Below are 19,971 nucleotides of genomic sequence, written 5' to 3' on the forward strand. Positions count from 1 at the left end.
TAAATTCAAGTAGAATAAAACATTTAATTAGACAGTGAAAAATAGAGACAAAAGTTCTTGATATATCAACCACGTACATCAATGATAATCATCAGCAGATAAACTTAAACATAGACTTAATATGTCTATCATCCCCATATATACAGCATAGGTATTTTTCAAATATCACGTATTTTTTCAAATATCATGTAAGTTGAGTTTTACATGAAGGTGGCAAAAACTTCTTCTATAGGCATTCTCTAGGTATTTTTCAAATATCATGTAAGTTGAATTTTTAATGAAGGTGACAAAAACTTCTTCTTCTTCTAATTGCAAACAAAATGTTGCTGAACTTATAGTTATAGACCTGCTATGTCAATCATCCCCCATATATACAGCATAGGTATTTTTATGACAAACAAATAAAAGTTCAAATGGGGTAAGTCCTTTTATTAGACAGAGGACTTTTATTTATTTGTCATTAAAAGACAGTGTGGTCTTCAAAAAATACTTACGTTCTATGAGTTTTTTTCTTTTTTTTTTTTTTAACTTACATATTTATTGGCACATTGCCTTCCCCTTCATGATTTTTACGAAAATGCATTAAAAATGTGCAAAATCTTATAATAAGAGTTTTAGTTCCAAAAATCACAGAGAGGTATATAGGCTAACATCAAGTCCTTTCATCTCTTTGACTCCTTCATCAGAAAAACTATCTACTGGAAGCACTATTATCCTCAAATCAGTAAATAATGAGTACACTCTACTTTATACATTATTATTGATTGTGGGAAGTGTGGGTACCTGTGAATGAAAAATAAAAGAAACTTTTAAAATTGAAAAATAATACGAAAAAGTTTGAATATATTGTTGTATAATTTTAAGTTATATATAAATATATACATACACACATATAAATATATACATATATATATATATATATATATATATATATATATATATATATATATATATATATATATATATATATATATATATATATATATATATATATATATATATCTATATATATATATATGATATATATATCTATATATATAAAAATAAGTTGTCTGTGTGTGGATCAGGTGACGTCATGTTTGTCCGCATATGACGTCTGAATTATTTCACACTAATACAAAAGAAGAAAAAAACTAAAAAAAAACTACAAAAAAACTAAAAAGAAAAAAAACACTAAAAAGCTAAAAAACTAAAAAAAACTTAAAAAAGGTAAAAATCTAATAACTAAAAAAAAACTGAAAAAAATAAAAAAAAGGCAAAAACTACAAAAAATAAAAACTAATAAAAAAACTAAAAAAGCTAAAAAACTAAAAAAACTAAAAAAGGTAAAAAACTAAAAAAAACTAAAAACTAAAAAAGAAAAAAACTAAAAAAAGGAAAAAACTGAAAAATAAAAGAGAAAAAGAAAACTAAAAAAATATGAATAAATATATATAAAAATAAGTTGTTTGTGGGTTATGTCTGTCTGTCTGTCTGTCGAGTGACGTCGTGTTTGTCCGCATATGACGTCTGAATTATTTCACACTAATACAAAAGAAGAAAAAAAACTAAAAAAGGTAAAAACTACAAAAAAAACTAAAAAGAAAAAAAACTAAAAAAGCTAAAAAACTAAAAAAAAAACAAAAAAAAGGTAAAAAACTAAAAACAAAAAAAAACTGAAAAAACTAAAAAAAGGCAAAAAATAAAAAAAACTAAAAACTAATAAAAAAACTAAAAAAGCTAAAAAACTAAAAAAACTAAAAAAACTAAAAAAAGGTAAAAACAAAAAAAACTAAAAACTAAAAAAGAAAAAACTAAAAAAAAGGAAAAAACTGAAAAATAAGAGAAAAAGAAAACTAAAAAAATATTAATAAATATAAAAAATATAAATATAAATATAATATAAATTAGCAATCAACAAAGCACCGAGACACAAATGACGACCGGGACACAGGGAGTATAAATGACGACCAGGACATAAGTAAAAAAAAAAACTAAAAAAACTAAAAAAATGGTAAAAACTACAAAAAAAACTAAAAACTAATAAAAAAACTAAAAAATCTAAAAATCTAAATAAACTAAAAGAGAAAAAAAAGAAAAAAGGGAAAAAATAAAGGAGAAAAACAAAACTAAAAAACGAATGTATATACAGACCGGGACACCGGGATACAAATGACGACCGGGACACTGGGAATATAAATGACGACCGGGACACAGGGACACAACTACAATGGGGACGCCGGGGGCACAGGGGGATATAAATGACGACCGGGACACCGGGACACAAGGAATATAAATGACGCCCGGGACACTCAAAGAGAAATCACAGACTGGAACACCGGGACACAAATGACGACCGGGACACAGGGAATATAAATGACGACCGGGACACAGGGACATAACTACAAAGGGGACGCCGGGGTGCACAGGGGGATATATAAATGACGATGGCGACTCAGGGAATGGTCGATTAGCAATCACCATCAACAAAGCTCAAGGGCAATCATTAGAATCATGAGGTATAGATCTGAATACGGATTGTTTTCCCATGGACCATTATATGTTGCATGTTCAAGAGTCGGTAAACCTGACAATCTATTTATATGCACAGACAATGGGACAGCAAAGAATGTTGTATATTCGCAAGTTTTACGTAGTTAAAAACATATATATATATATATATATATATATATATATATATATATATATATATATATATATATATATATATATATATATATCTATATTCACAGGTGGGACATAGGGACACAACTACAATGGCGCGTAACTAATATGGCGCGTAACGACTTACGCGCGCGGGGGGCTTGGGGGGGGGCGCGAAGCGCCCCCACCAACTAGGTGTTGGGGTGGCGCGAAGCGCCACCCCAACAGCTAGTATATATATATATGTATATATATATGTATATATATATATATATATATATATATATATATATATATATATATATATATATATATATATATATATATATATAATATATATATATGTATATATGTATATATATATATATATATATATATATATATATATATATATATATATATATATATATATATAAAAATAAGTTGTCTGTGTGTGTCTGTCTGTGGATCAGGTGACGTCATGTTTCTGTGTTGACTGACGTCATGAAATTAGTTGTCATTTTTGCTTTGACGGTGACGTCATTCAAGATATTTAAGACATGCGTTCACGGAAAAATGTTTAATTGTAAAATGACTGAAGAACCTACAATAGCAACAGCCGAGGAAGCTGCTCAAAGAGTCTATGCCAAAAAACTTGCTGCTGATAGAGAAAGTAAGAAAAGAAAGCGTGCCGAGGAATCACAAGAACAGCAAGAAAACAGGCTTGCAGCTGATAGAGAAAGTAAGAAAAGAAAGCGAGCCGAGGAATCACAAGAACAGCAAGAAAACAGGCTTGCGGCTAAAGAACGCAAAACCGCGCAGTTAGATGAAAATCCACCTGGAAAGCGAGAGTCAAAACATATCAAAACTGAAAATGATAGCGATGATGATTGGGTTTGGGATTTTGACTTGGATAAGGTCATCAATGCCTACCAGATTTAAGTTAAAAAACAAAGGTTCGGCGATATGTACTTCATAGTGACGCTGAAAAATAAAGAAGAAAAAAAAACTGAAAAAATGTAAAAAACTAAAAAAAAATTCAAAAGAAAAAACACTCAAAGATAAATTACAGACCGGGACACAAATGACGACCGACACAGAGGGAATATAAATGACGACCGGGAACCTCAAAGAAAAATTACAGACTGGGACACCCGGACACAAATCACGACCGGGAATATAAATGACGACCTGGACACAGGGACACAACTACAACGGGGACGCGGGGGGCACAGGCGGGATATATAATTGACGACTGAGACACAGGGATTGTTTGAATAGAAATTACAGACCGGGACACAAATGACGACCAGGACACTGGGACACAGGGAACATAATTGACGACCGGGGCACTCAAAGAGAAATTACAAACTGGGACACCAGGACACAAATGACGACCGGGACACAGGGAATATAAATGCTATTTACATGCACAGACAATGGGACAGCGAAGAATGTTGTATATTCGCATGTTTTACGTAGTCAAAAATATATATTTATATCTATCTCTATTCACAGGTAGGACACAGCTACAATGGCGCGTAACTAATATGGTGTGTAACGACTTACGCGCGCGGGGGGGGCTTGGGGGGCGCGAAGCGCCCCCCCAACTAGGTGTTGGGGTGGCGAGAAGCGCCAACCCAACAGCTAGTATATATATATATATATAATATATATATATATATATATATATATATATATATATATATATATATATATATATATATCTATATATATATATATGATATATATATATCTATATATATAAAAATAAGTTGTCTGTGTGTGGATCAGGTGACGTCATGTTTGTCCGCATATGACGTCTGAATTATTTCACACTAATACAAAAGAAGAAAAAAACTAAAAAAAAACTACAAAAAAAACTAAAAAGAAAAAAAAACTAAAAAAGCTAAAAAACTAAAAAAAACTTAAAAAAGGTAAAAATCTAATAACTAAAAAAAAACTGAAAAAAATAAAAAAAAGGCAAAAACTACAAAAAAATAAAAACTAATAAAAAAACTAAAAAAGCTAAAAAACTAAAAAAACTAAAAAAAGGTAAAAAACTAAAAAAAACTAAAAACTAAAAAAGAAAAAAACTAAAAAAAAGGAAAAAACTGAAAAATAAAAGAGAAAAAGAAAACTAAAAAAATATGAATAAATATATATAAAAATAAGTTGTTTGTGGGTTATGTCTGTCTGTCTGTCTGTCGAGTGACGTCGTGTTTGTCCGCATATGACGTCTGAATTATTTCACACTAATACAAAAGAAGAAAAAAAACTAAAAAAGGTAAAAACTACAAAAAAAACTAAAAAGAAAAAAAACTAAAAAAGCTAAAAAACTAAAAAAAAAACAAAAAAAAGGTAAAAAACTAAAAACAAAAAAAAACTGAAAAAACTAAAAAAAGGCAAAAAATAAAAAAAACTAAAAACTAATAAAAAAACTAAAAAAGCTAAAAAACTAAAAAAACTAAAAAAACTAAAAAAAGGTAAAAAACAAAAAAAACTAAAAACTAAAAAAGAAAAAACTAAAAAAAAGGAAAAAACTGAAAAATAAGAGAAAAAGAAAACTAAAAAAATATTAATAAATATAAAAAATATAAATATAAATATAATATAAATTAGCAATCAACAAAGCACCGAGACACAAATGACGACCGGGACACAGGGAGTATAAATGACGACCAGGACATAAGTAAAAAAAAAAACTAAAAAAACTAAAAAAATGGTAAAAACTACAAAAAAAACTAAAAACTAATAAAAAAACTAAAAAATCTAAAAATCTAAATAAACTAAAAGAGAAAAAAAAGAAAAAAGGGAAAAAATAAAGGAGAAAAACAAAACTAAAAAACGAATGTATATACAGACCGGGACACCGGGATACAAATGACGACCGGGACACTGGGAATATAAATGACGACCGGGACACAGGGACACAACTACAATGGGGACGCCGGGGGGCACAGGGGGATATAAATGACGACCGGGACACCGGGACACAAGGAATATAAATGACGCCCGGGACACTCAAAGAGAAATCACAGACTGGAACACCGGGACACAAATGACGACCGGGACACAGGGAATATAAATGACGACCGGGACACAGGGACATAACTACAAAGGGGACGCCGGGGTGCACAGGGGGATATATAAATGACGATGGCGACTCAGGGAATGGTCGATTAGCAATCACCATCAACAAAGCTCAAGGGCAATCATTAGAATCATGAGGTATAGATCTGAATACGGATTGTTTTCCCATGGACCATTATATGTTGCATGTTCAAGAGTCGGTAAACCTGACAATCTATTTATATGCACAGACAATGGGACAGCAAAGAATGTTGTATATTCGCAAGTTTTACGTAGTTAAAAACATATATATATATATATATATATATATATATATATATATATATATATATATATATATATATATATATATATATATATCTATATTCACAGGTGGGACATAGGGACACAACTACAATGGCGCGTAACTAATATGGCGCGTAACGACTTACGCGCGCGGGGGGCTTGGGGGGGGGCGCGAAGCGCCCCCACCAACTAGGTGTTGGGGTGGCGCGAAGCGCCACCCCAACAGCTAGTATATATATATATGTATATATATATGTATATATATATATATATATATATATATATATATATATATATATATATATATATATATATATATATATATATATAATATATATATATGTATATATGTATATATATATATATATATATATATATATATATATATATATATATATATATATATATATATATATATATATAAAAATAAGTTGTCTGTGTGTGTCTGTCTGTGGATCAGGTGACGTCATGTTTCTGTGTTGACTGACGTCATGAAATTAGTTGTCATTTTTGCTTTGACGGTGACGTCATTCAAGATATTTAAGACATGCGTTCACGGAAAAATGTTTAATTGTAAAATGACTGAAGAACCTACAATAGCAACAGCCGAGGAAGCTGCTCAAAGAGTCTATGCCAAAAAACTTGCTGCTGATAGAGAAAGTAAGAAAAGAAAGCGTGCCGAGGAATCACAAGAACAGCAAGAAAACAGGCTTGCAGCTGATAGAGAAAGTAAGAAAAGAAAGCGAGCCGAGGAATCACAAGAACAGCAAGAAAACAGGCTTGCGGCTAAAGAACGCAAAACCGCGCAGTTAGATGAAAATCCACCTGGAAAGCGAGAGTCAAAACATATCAAAACTGAAAATGATAGCGATGATGATTGGGTTTGGGATTTTGACTTGGATAAGGTCATCAATGCCTACCAGATTTAAGTTAAAAAACAAAGGTTCGGCGATATGTACTTCATAGTGACGCTGAAAAATAAAGAAGAAAAAAAAACTGAAAAAATGTAAAAAACTAAAAAAAAATTCAAAAGAAAAAACACTCAAAGATAAATTACAGACCGGGACACAAATGACGACCGACACAGAGGGAATATAAATGACGACCGGGAACCTCAAAGAAAAATTACAGACTGGGACACCCGGACACAAATCACGACCGGGAATATAAATGACGACCTGGACACAGGGACACAACTACAACGGGGACGCGGGGGGCACAGGCGGGATATATAATTGACGACTGAGACACAGGGATTGTTTGAATAGAAATTACAGACCGGGACACAAATGACGACCAGGACACTGGGACACAGGGAACATAATTGACGACCGGGGCACTCAAAGAGAAATTACAAACTGGGACACCAGGACACAAATGACGACCGGGACACAGGGAATATAAATGCTATTTACATGCACAGACAATGGGACAGCGAAGAATGTTGTATATTCGCATGTTTTACGTAGTCAAAAATATATATTTATATCTATCTCTATTCACAGGTAGGACACAGCTACAATGGCGCGTAACTAATATGGTGTGTAACGACTTACGCGCGCGGGGGGGGCTTGGGGGGCGCGAAGCGCCCCCCCAACTAGGTGTTGGGGTGGCGAGAAGCGCCAACCCAACAGCTAGTATATATATATATATATATATATATATATATATATATATATATATATATATATATATATATATATATATATATATATACATACATTTATATATATATATATATATATATATATATATATATATATATATATATATATATATATATATATATATATATATATATATATATATATATATACATTTATATACATATATATATAATATAATATAATATATATATATATATATATATATATATATATATACATTTATATACATATATATATAATATAATATATATATATATATATATATATATATATATATATATATATATATATATGTATATATATATATATATATATATATATATATATATATATATATATATATATATATATTTCCAATACAATTCTAATAAAATTTGGCGCTAGATCCTACTATTCGTGACAGAAAAAAATTATGTATTAAAAATATTTCTACCGATTACACACTAGGATAGAAAAAAGAAACTTTCCTCCTAGTAACAAAGTCACTCCTTTTTTTAGGCGCTGAGCATTTATATTGGGAATATGCATCAGCTGGATACCGAGTACTGAGAAATTTTATCCAACATCTAACAACTGACATTGAAAGGGAAGTTTTTCTTTTATCAATGCCAGAATTCCTCCGATGCCACAGGCCAACAGTAAACTATTTGAAACACACATTTGTTGAACTTTTGAAAAACACATATGAAATGGATAGGCCTATAGATTATGACCAATTTTGGAGTTTAATTATAGAGGTCACCGAGGTTTTTATAAGATATATCCTGGACCAGGGTCTTAAGTTATATGCTGTCGCCCAACCAGACGCCGAGGATAGGGTAAGACATCTAGACCTCGTACTTTTATTAAATATTGGGTTTCATGGGTAAGACTTTCTGATACAAATTTGAAAGTTGCTTCATTTGCCGGATTTACATCTCTGGATGAGAAAAAAAAGTCGATCTGAGTGAATAGTCTGTGCGATTCTGTCATAGATCAGAGCTAGAACATTTATTTAACCGACCAGAAACATTTTACTTAATGCAATTAAGTTTTGCTATTTATTTACTAGAGAAAACTATATTGTTGACATTCTCATTACGCAAGTAATTAAAGGAGTCTCTTTTTTACCTTTTTGGAATTCTCTAGGGAAATTTTATTCTAAAATTTCATTATAGACGCCAAAATTCAAATAGTTGCTTGGTTGTTTTACCTGACTAAACTTACTTTGTTTCGCTTGTTTTTGTTTTATTAAGTTAAACAAAAAATGTTAATCTATTTACAATAATGATAGAATAGTACAACAACTAAAGTTAAAAGTACAGTCCTTTAGGGCTTTCACGTCACAACAATAACACCAACACTTCTGCTACAACATGTAAACCCAGCTTTGTCATGACAGGAAGACGATAAACAAGAATTAGCTTTCTGGGTTATCAGTTTTCTTGTTTAATCTTAACTAGTTATGGGTGAAGAATAGATGAACAAACAGAAATTACTATAAGAGAAAGTATCAGAATCTTTTGAAACTCAAAAGAAGTAACTAAATCTAAACTGTCCCTTCTGCATTACGGAGAGGGCAGGCTCAAACTACTTTAACTGCGCTCAAAAGGTAAGTATTTCAAATATGAAACTAATTTAAGTACTAGTCTTCCCACTTTTAGTAATTTGCATTCTTTTGTAAGGACTTACTTTTAAGCTGATATTATGCTTATACTTCTGAAGAAAAAAGCCTAATTTTACACTAGCTCTATGGGATGAATTTTTTGGGATGAATTCCCTTAGATTTTATTTGGCATGGTTTAGTTGCTATTCATATATCGTCGTAAAAAAGTAAGTAATGTGAAAAAAAACATTGGTCTGATCAAATATCTAAGATTTTTTTTGAAACCGTATGGATTACAAAACTCAGTCATCAATTGAATTACAGTTACACAGCAAAAACTCAATCTAGCCTTACCTTTGTATACACTATAGATGGCTTTGAGACAAGCAGAACGTTCAAAATATTGTTATAATGGCAAATTTAATTTAATGGACCAAATTGTGCTTTAAGATGAGCCAATTTTGATTTCTGTATGTACAATTAAATAAAGAACAAGTTTTTTTTTTTAACCGAAAGCACGGAGCGACATTAAAGCTTAAAACAAGTAGAAATTATTCTGTATGAAAAATGGGCTGCCCCCTCCTCACTGCCTTGTTCTTTAGGCTAAAGTTTGACTCTTCGTCACAACTCTTTGGCATAAAGAGCGAGGTGCTGAGGAGGAGAAACTCGGATTCAAAACGTAAGGATATCTGTTTGTTTGAAGTTTTAATGCCGCTCCTTACTTTCAGCTTAAAAACATTGTTTTTCTCATTTAATCTATGAGCGTTTTTCAATTGTTCAGGTTCAACTTTGCCTCAATGTGCATTTAAAATAAGAATAATTGAATATTAATTTTGGCTGATGTATTCCAGATATAAAGGGTTGCCCCTTCCTCAATACCGACCGGAAATGCACAACACTTCGCATTTTCCGGAAATGTATCTGATAGAAAATTCGATATGGCCATTTGTTGTCATAGAAACTTTAAGAAGAGCTCATTCGATTGAAAATTGAAAGAGCTAGTACTATTTTAATAGCCAAAAGGTATTGGAGGGGAACTAATCCCTCTTACAATTTAAGTGAGTAAAGCATTGTAAGTGTATCCAGGCTGTTAAAGAGAATATATTTCGGGAACGATATTAAGTTTTGTTTTTCAGGTAAACTTAAGATGGTATAATATTAATATAATAGACACCCTTTATGTCAGGATTAAAAATCATAGAAAAAGTTTCTCCAACATACAAATTGCAACCCATATTATGAATTCTTATAGGAAAAAAAAACTGAAAATATATACAATGGTTTTTTTTCCATGAAGAAGCCTATGTCAATGTAAAAAATTAAATAAATACGTAATAAAAAAATAAAACTTTTTCGACGAAACAAGTTTTCCATAGAAAATAAAAGAGCTCCATTCATCCAAGAAGGAACAAAAATAAATTTAAACAATGGTCCAAGCATAAAACTACCTCAAATCAGTATCAAAATGAAAAGAAATTGCCATAAATAGACGAGTCATACTCAAAACGATCAAAAATTAACATGAGTAGGGCTACTAATCCCCATACCTTCTCAAAACTGGATCACAATCTTCACTTATTGAAAAAAAAAAAAAGATTCCGACGTGTCAGATTAATGGACGTTCACTGATATTTCTTTGATAAGGTTCTAACAATTTCTTATTTAAGGAAGTAAGAAAAGTGATAACTTTTTAAACTTTTTTTTTAAGGAGCGAATGGAGGAAGTGTTCAACAAGAAGCCTGAATTTTGCAAGAACCTGAATCACTCTCAGGTAAAGCTCTCCTTTTAAGTCACATACATGTCGCGAAGTTGATTTGTGTCTCTCTCCCCTGGACATCCTGTAAACAGCTATCCAGTATGTGTCTGTGATGGGATTAAATGAGGGACTTTTTAGTTGAGCACCGTCGTCTGAGATGTCTTATAGAAAATCCTATGCCTTATAGTAGAATAAAAATCCAAATAGTAAATATTGATATTACGTTTTTGATTAGAATTGGATAACCATTTTCTTATTTTTAAAGCTGTTGCAATTCTTTCCCCTTCCAGCTTCCTTTTTCTTTTGAGTTTTTCCAAATGAATTCACTTTATTTAACAGGTGACTAAATATTTTGGCTTGGATTTATTTATTTTTCTAACATTTTATTTGGAATGTTTTCTTGGTTTTATCACGTTTGATATTTAAATTGGTTCCAAAGAATTATCATTTTAAATTATCATCGCTATCATTTTCAATTTTGACACATTTTGGTTCTCGCTGTTCCTTTTCTTCTAATCCTATTTTTCTTTCATTTTCATTTCTTTCATTTTGTATTTTCTTTACTTCAAACAATTTCCGCTGGATTCGGGATTGTCTGAGAGGGCGAGGGCATGAATCCTAGCATACCCAATTATTTAGTTTGGGACGAGGGTTAGTGGCGTGAATCTCTAAGCTCAGCCAGAGTCGACCCAGCTGTAAATGGGTACCTGGGGAACTCTAGGGAAGGTAAAGAGGAAGGGTGTGTGAAAGCACAGGATGGTTGGCCCCAGACCCCCATCGCACTTCCTGGCTGAAGGGCCAACAAATGGAGATCAGCACCGCCAGTAGGGACTGTAAAGTCTAATGCCGTACTCTTTATTGAACAATTTACAAATGCCCTTTGCTTTAGCTGCCCTTATTCGTCTAGTCTTAAATGATGGTCTGGATTGTAGATTTGTTAAATGTTCGGGTGGTGGAACAAAAACTTCTTTTTCTTCCAACAAGTTAGCATTTTTAATACTTGGAAGTTCTCTTTTTTTGTCTTGTCTCATTTGATGGTCCATTCTGTTCATTTTCACCCATTGTGAATTCAATGCCGAAGTCTTTTGCTTTATCCTCCCTAATTATTAGACCTTTCAACTATACTGAACAAAATGGCTACCTCAAAATTTTGATTGAGTGACTTTGAGGGAAAAGTGGGAGTGGGAGGGGGACTAGTTGCCCTCCAATTTTTTGGGTCGTTAAAAAGGGCACTAGAACTTTAATTCTGTTCAAATGAAACCTTTCCCGATATTCTCAAATAAAGAACACACATCCGGGCTTACACCTTATAATGGGTGACACTAAACTTAACGAATCTTGCATATTTGGAATCATCATAACAAGCCAATTCTTTTGATATGTCTACAGATGTCTTCGAAAATTTGTTTTTTAGGGTTTCAGTTACTATTGTGCCTCGTCACTCCTTACACACAGTTGGTTACCACGTACTGTTTGACAGTAGAAAGATAGATTTTGTTTAACATATACTCTAGCATATAAATCTAGTCCTAGTCCACATAAGTCTATGCAAATGCGTCATCTATGTAAATAATAGTACTTGCCTTGGAAATTCTTGGCTCTAGAAATATTTTTCGTGAATCCTGCTTGGTCGCTCAAAGCAGACTTGTAAAAACAATATATTAAACTTACTCTTCTGGAGCTTTCTTCATTTAGTCATATTCATAGTTGAATAATTGGTAAATTGCTAATCGAAAATTCCCTGTGTACCCGTCTTCATTTATATATCCCCCTGTGCCCCCCCCGGCCTCTCTGTTGTAGTTGTGTCCCTGTGTCCCGGTCGTCATTTGTGTCCCGGTGTCCCTGTCTGTAATTTCGTCAGTCGACAAACATGACGTGAGTCATGTTAATCTATTTACAATAATGATAGAATAGTACAACAACTAAAGTATAAAAGTACAGTCCTTTAGGCCTTTCACGTCACAACAATAACACCAACACTTCTGCTACAACATGTAAACCCAGCTTTGTCATGACAGGAAGACGATAAACAAGAATTAGCTTTCTAGGTTATCAGTTTTCTTGTTTAATCTTAACTAGTTATGGGTGAAGAATAGATGAACAAACAGAAATTACTATAAGAGAAAATATCAGAATCTTTAGAAACTCAAAAGAAGTAACTAAATCTAAACTGTCCCTTCTGCATTACGGAGAGGGCAGGCTCAAACTACTTTAACTGCGCTCAAACGGTAAGTATTTCAAATATGAAACTAATTTAAGTACTAGTCTTCCTACTTTTAGTAATTTGCATTCTTTTGTAAGGACTTACTTTTAAGCTGATATTATGCTTATACTTCTGAAGAAAAAAGCCTAATTTTACACTAGCTCTATGGGATAAATTTTGTGGGATGAATTCCCTTAGATTTTATTTGGCATGGTTTAGTTGCTATTCATATATCGTCGTTAAAAAAGTGTAGTGTTGTGACGTAAAAACAATATATTAAACTTACTCTTCTGGGGCTTTCTTCATTTAGTCATATTCATAGTTGAATAATTGGTAAATTGCTAATCGAAAATTCCCTGTGTCGACAAACATGACGTGAGTCGACAAACAACTTCATGACGGCATAATACTCAATCCTTATAACGACGTCAGTCGACAAACATGCATGACGTCAGTCAACACACAACACCCAAACAACTTATTTTATATTTATAGATTGAGGCGACCGTATTTGCTTGTACCATTATTTCTTGATAACAGAAGTTTTAGGGGAAATACTTAATGCTTCCTTCCAATGAACATTGTGCCTTTGTTACTTATTTTCATGTTGTAGTAAAGCTTTCCAGCTAACTTTTTGTTTAATAAGGGAAAATGCTACGTACAACATTCCATGATCAAAAACAGGCGTACAAAAGTCAACTCATGACATACCCCGTCATCAAGAGCCAAATTATAGCAACAGGATAAGTATTTTTGCCCCTGGCTCTATTACTTTCCTTCTCCAATTTCCTCTTTATTGCTGTTTTTTAGCTTTTTGCGATATTATTTATGCACTTTATTTTACAGACAACCTCGACGACTTCTTCTCAAACTGTGACTTCTTCAGGTACGTTCATTGTTTCTCAAAGTATGTTATTTTTCTATCTATAGTGTGTTCCTAAGTCACCTCATTTCATGCTTAAACAAAGATTCTCCCATGTTAAACATCTATAAACGATGCTGTATCCTCTCCCCTAACCATAAAAGTTCTAAAACCTTTTGTATTATTCGTATTTATTTGAAAACTATATGTATTTTGGACTGTTCGTTTTAATTTTTTGAAAAATCAACAGAAAATAAAAATGAATCACCGCAAATTCACAGGAAAAAATAAATCAAAATAAATATAATATTTATTGTCTGGTAATAATCCCTGATAATAAGATTCATGATAAAAATATGATAATGAGAATGATAATAATTTCTGGAAATATCAGCAATTCAAGATTTTATTTTTTAATCTTTCTTTCAATGTTATAAATATAACTTTATAGTTTTATATAGTTTTTGTGTATACCTTCGAATTTCCTTTGGAAGACAGAGACGGAGGAAGGAGTTGCATTAGGAGTAGTGGTAGCAGTAGTAGTAGAAATAGTAGGCGTAATATTAGTTGGAGTAGTAGTAGTGGTAGCAGTAGGAGAAGTAGTAGTAATAGGAGCAGAAGACAGAGGAATGAGCTTTTGACAGAACGGAAAACCTCAAACCACCTCAAAACACCAGAAGAACTCCAATCTTTTGCACTCAGCATATCCTTGTCAGTCCATTTGTCAAGGCATATCTTTTAATTTAGTTTAACATCCTCCTCGACATTTTATGAGGTTTTGCCTTCCTATGATTATCCATTTAGAACACACCCAGGGTAAACATTTCCATTACTTTAAGAGCAAACCCTGTATGTAAACAATGGAAAAATTGCATAATTTATAACTCTTTCCCCGAAGGCTGAGGAAGGGGTGGGGCATTCCCAGGGACATAGTTATTAGACCTTTGCGATATTTGTTTCGCTGTTTCAAGACTTTTCTCACTGTTGGGGAGGAATTATATGAATGGAAAAATTGCGGGAGGTTGAGGCTACCCTCTAATCACTTCTAAGCATTCCCCTAACATACCCTGAAAGCTTATTAATTTTAGCTGTCCCTGACATATTGCTAATACGCCCTTTTGACAATCAAATGATCATAGGATCTCTTAATTCGTTTAAAATTACTCTCAACCATTCCTGAAAGCAGATAGAAGTGAAGGAATTCTTTGTCTCTAGTTTTAGTCTTTGTCGTAAAAAGACTGCACTTGCAAGCAATTGTAGTCTCTGGTAGTTTAAGTCAAAGTCACAAGTAGCCACAATAGCAATCGCAAGTAGACACGGTTCCAATTGCAGTCAAAGTAGCAGTAGTAGTGGCCCAGAAAGTGTCAAGTGTTTGACCTTTGCCGTTCCTAAGATATTGCAGATACGTCTTTGAGACATTTCAAATATGTCTTTTACTCCCATGTGCACATAGGGTCGTTTGATTTAGTTAACATTTCAATCGAGATTCTCCAAAAGTCAACTCAGTCCTATTTTGGCCCTTTTGAACACACAGACGGTCAACCTTTTCCCCTCCTCTTTCTCAAAGATAGCAATAGAAAGCAATAGAGAACTTGCATGGCTTATCACTCATGCTCCAGGGGCTATGGGGTCAATATAATTTTTGGAGACATAGTAATTTGAGCTTAATTTTGTTATGAACAAGACCGCTATTTATGAAATAGATTGAATAGTTTTTGACAATGAAAGTTATATTCATGATTGAAAATGGGAAAAAAGGGGAATAGTAGGAGTTGACCTTCATGGAAGTGCAGGACCAGAATAGGTCCATGTAGGGTCCAAGACACAGCAAAACATCTCAGAATTTTACTATGCCTACAGTTGCTAGTAGAATGGTAAATTCCAATTTGACAGTACGGTTATTTTAAGGGGAAAGTCTCTAAATTCATTGCAATGTTAATTTTTCTATGCTTTGAAAAGAGATCTTGCTCTAACCCGAAATGTCATTAAATCAGTTTTAGCATAAAAGATCCTTGAAAAAGGATCTAAAAGATTTTACAATTAGTTCCCAGGAAATGAACAAAAAAAAACACCAGTTAAACCTTGTAGCTTTATTTTGAAAAAGGTTTGGAGGGTAAAAAATGAAAAATACAAAATCTGGAACCGCTTAAGGCTAAAATATACTTCTAAAATCAATTGGCTGGATTGAAAACTCTAGATTTTAAAATTTTTTCCTCAGCGCTTATCTTTGTGTTTTTAAAAATTAAGTATTTTAAGGTTTATTACACACTCTTTACGCTAATGTTTGACTCTTTCTCTTAACTCTACTTTTAAAAAAAGTAAAAACTTGAGCGTAAAGAGGGAGGCGTTGAGGAGGAAAAACTCCTTTCAAATACGGAGTAAGCTCTATTCGTTTTAAGTTTTAACGTCACTCCTTACTTTCAGTTAAAAAAAAACTCGTTGTTTTATTTAATTTCTGAACGTTTTTGAATTTTAATATATGTTTTGATTTTGGCTCTCTGCAAATACATAATTAAAACAAATTTTGCATATTATTTTTTTTTGGCTAAATAGCTTTCTCATAGTCTTATGTTTGATTACTTAATAAGCCAAATAGAAATTTATATTTTTATGGCATTTGGTGAACACATGGTTAATTATTAACAAAGTTGTTATCAAACAGTTCGTGGTAACGAACTGTAGTAAGGAGCGACCCGGATAAATAGTAACCAAAACTCTAAAAAATTGAATTTTGATATCAATAGCTACATCAAAAGAATCGCATTTTAATGTTGATTTTAAATATGTAAGTTTTATCAAGTTTAGTCTTACCCATCAAAAGTTACGAGCCTGAGAAAATTTGGTTTATTTAATAAAATAGGGGGAAACACCCCCTAAAAGTCGTAGAACCTTAACGAAAATGACACCATCATATTCAGCGTATCAGAGAACTCTACTGTAGAAGTTTCAAGCTCTTATCTACAAAAATGTGGAATTTTGTATTTTTTGCCAGAAGACAAATCACGGGTGCGTGTTTATTTGTTTGTTTGTTTGTTGTTTTTTTTTCCCCAGGGATCATCGTATCGACCAAGTGGTCCTAGAATGTCACTAGAGGGCTGATTCTAACGGAAATGAAAAGTTCTAGTGGCCTTTTTAAGTGACCAAAAAAATTGGAGGGCCTCTAGGCCCCCTCCCACGCTCAATTGTTTCCCAAAGTCAACAAATCAAAATTTTGAGATAGCCATTCTGTTCAGCATAGTCGAAAACCATAATAACTATGTCTTTGGGGATGACTTACTCCCCCACAGTCCCTGGGGGAGGCGCTGCAAGTTACAAACTTTGACCAGTGTTTACATATAGTACTGGTTATTGGGAAGTGTACAGACGTTTTCAGGGGGATTTTATTTTGTTTGGGGGTGGGGCTGAGGGGAGGGGGCTATGTTGGAGGATCTTTCCTTGGAGTAATCTATCATGGGGGAAGACAAATTCAAAGAAAAGGGAGCAGGATTTTCTAGCATTACTATAAGAAAACAATAAAAATAAACATGAAAACGTTTTTTTTAAATGAAAGGAAGGAGTAGCATTGAAACTTAAAACGAACAGAGATTATTACGCATATGAGGGGTTCTAAAAATACTTTAGCATAAAGAGTGAGGTATTTAGGAGGAGATAAATACCTCGCTCTTTATGCTAAAGTATTTTTAGTAATTTCAAATTTTTATTATACGGCCTTTCTGATTCAGGGGTTATTCTTAAAGAATTGGGACACAACTTACGATTTAGTGTAAAGAGCGAGGTATTAACGAGGGTACAAACCCCCTCGTATACAGGATAAAAATAAAAGATTATGAAAGTTTGTTACGTAAGTTAATTCTTAAGTTACGTATATTTTTTACTAATAAAAACGTTTACTTTATTACACTTTAGTACAGTTTATTTTAAAGGGTTGGCGACACTGGGCTGAAACTTTACATCATTCTTTTGCATTTTTTTATGGCTTCTAAATTAGAACTAAATACAAAACATTTTTTTCGAAACAGTGACATCAATAAAGGGTGTCATTAAACAAAAAGAAACCATCATTATATTAGGGGACTGCTCCCTGCTTTTGCATTTTGTATGGTTTCTGTACAGAGCCATTCTAAGGGGAGCAACCGGTTAAGCTATCCCAGGTGCTGGAGCAGGGGGGGCACTGCGACTGGGGAATTCTTCACTTTGGATTCTCATTTTGATTTGGCTTTTTTGCTTATATTTGAGTAGGGAGGGGACGCTGTAATTAAGTTTTCTTTGGGCACCACCAGCCTTAGGAGTGGCTCTGCTTCTGTATTAAAACTAAATACAAAAAAAGCACGTGTTTTCAAATCGGTGGCATCAGTAAAGGGTGATATTAAACCAAAAAGAAACCATTGGGTATATAAGGGGGATGCCCTCTCTTTTGCGTTTCGTATGGCTTCTGTACAGAGCTGTTCTTAGGGCGGGGGGCTACCACATCACCTTACCCAGGAACTGCAGCTGGGGCACATTGCAACTGAGGGATTGCCAATTTTGACCAAACTTTTCATTTTATTTAGCTTTTGGCCTATATTTGAGTCAGGAGGGTGGGCATGTAATTAATTTTTCCTTGGGCACCACCAACCCTAGGAATGGCCCTGATTCTGTATTAGAATTAAATAAGAAAAAAAGCTATTTGGTATGTCCCTGGTGCCTTAACTCATTGCGCTATAGTTTTCAGGTACTGTAGTGAAAACATTAATGAGAGCAACAATTAATTTGGTTCATTAGTAATATTACGTATTTATTTACCATTTATGGTGCTTATTATGTTATTCTAACCACCCTCAAGAGGTTTTATCTAAACAAAGCCTGTTTTTCTGTGCGCAGTCTCAGATGATCAGCTTAACCCGAGTAAGATAAACTACTATGTAGGCATATTTTAACTAAATATTTAATATATAGAGTTGGTTAGGTATTTAATCCAATGCGTTCTGGGTGGCCTGCTTTCCATAATTCTCTGTTGTAGTTTCTATAATTTTGTTACTTAAGTATTATATTTCATCATGTTTAGGTATATTTCATTATGATTAACCTAACTTATCTTCTTGGGTATGGTCAAGATACAATGTAAGTACCCCATTTGCTTTTTTAAACCATTTTACTGAAAAAAATAGTATTAGAAGTAAAGGAACGTCAATATTCTTTTCCACTTTTGAGACTGCAGGGCTTTTTTTTGGGGGGGGGAAACAATAAAACAGAATCAGGCACCACATAATAACAAACAAAATTTATTTGATAGTTTGAATATTAAGTATCCAGAAATTCAAGAAAATTCGGGATTTTTGGGGGGTGGGGTGGGGGGCTCTGATACCCTCCTCCTCCATTGTATTTTGAGGTGTTTTGTAGAAAAGATTTATTCCTTTTTAATTGTCCTTAAGCTCAGGGACATTTTTGAGACTGCAGGGATGTTTTTTAAAATCACATTACGAATGCAGGGCTGTCTTAAAACAAAATGAGGCACCAACTAATTCGATTCATATACATTTTTATTTGTTGTTTATGTTGCCGGATCCCTCTTATATTTAATTTCTTAGAATTTGCCAAGGAAAAACACCCCCAAAATGTAGAGTAGGCTCGGTGAAAATTACACCATGAAATTCAGCACTTCAGACAATTCATGATAACGAACTCTAAGGAGCCACTAAGAAGCGAAAATTATTTTTCCATTTTTTAAAGTTTGATATATTTTCTTTAAATGACAGAATTTATAATTTTATTAGAAAACGTCTATCTTCCTCTCTCTAGTCTCGCCATATCTATTTATTATACGATCAAATCTACTCAATATTTCGGAGTGCTGTCAGTCTAGAGTCCTTTTAGTTTAGAACTCTTCGCCAATATTTCCTCTTCTATTCATCCTAAAAT

At 32.9% G+C, this 19,971-nt stretch overlaps 1 protein-coding gene across 2 annotated transcripts in view; it reads left to right on the top strand.

Moving 5' to 3' along the window:
• The window catches only part of LOC136028231 (uncharacterized), a 129,470-nt gene that overhangs the window by 100,879 nt on the left and 8,620 nt on the right, over positions 1 to 19,971 (top strand). The gene's annotated exons all lie outside the window — the stretch shown is intronic.

This window comes from Artemia franciscana, chromosome 6 (assembly GCF_032884065.1).
Source record: "Artemia franciscana chromosome 6, ASM3288406v1, whole genome shotgun sequence".
Lineage (NCBI taxonomy): Eukaryota > Metazoa > Arthropoda > Branchiopoda > Anostraca > Artemiidae > Artemia > Artemia franciscana.